The sequence below is a fragment of the Halyomorpha halys genome, unplaced genomic scaffold (genome assembly GCF_000696795.3).
Source record: "Halyomorpha halys isolate HHAL.00 unplaced genomic scaffold, Hhal_1.1 Scaffold311.1, whole genome shotgun sequence".
NCBI classification, from domain to species: Eukaryota; Metazoa; Arthropoda; class Insecta; order Hemiptera; family Pentatomidae; genus Halyomorpha; species Halyomorpha halys.
In genome coordinates, this window is record NW_027106659.1 from 582,611 (window position 1) to 583,160 (window position 550).

Below are 550 nucleotides of genomic sequence, written 5' to 3' on the forward strand. Positions count from 1 at the left end.
ACAACAAGTTGCTGAGAAAATCCGCTAGGGGCTCTTATGCATTTAACGTTTAACATGACTTCAAATAGGGCTGCTCACAATCTTATAGTTATAACATTTAACATGGTAAAACATATAACATTTAACACAACATCATGAATACCCCTAATATTTAATAACAGGTTTATAATTTAACAAATGACTAATTATTCGTTTATTTTTTAAATTTGGAGTTGACACCTTATGCCTGTAAATTAAATGTTTCTGGTAGTCATAGGCACTCTGTATTTTCTCTGCTAGTGAAACTTGGACTTTTGGTGGTCTAATAGAGTGATTGGTTAAACTAAATTCCTGAAATATTTATTACATTTGCGTCAGAATACTGCTGGCAGGTGATTACAGAAATCATGGATTGCTATCCTGAAATACTAGATATGTAAATAGATAGTTTTGAAATCAATCTGTTTAAAAATTATTTGTCAAAATCAATTCTTGTTTTAATATCTAAATTTAATAATCCTTTTACTGGAAGAGTCTTATGGAATTAAAATGGATTTAGTGAATGACACAA

The 550-nt window shown here is 29.5% G+C and overlaps 1 protein-coding gene across 3 annotated transcripts in view; it reads left to right on the plus strand.

The window, feature by feature from the left end:
* Nucleotides 1-550, plus strand: part of LOC106681123 (serine/arginine repetitive matrix protein 2) — a 47,059-nt gene that overhangs the window by 26,653 nt on the left and 19,856 nt on the right. The window lies entirely within an intron of this gene.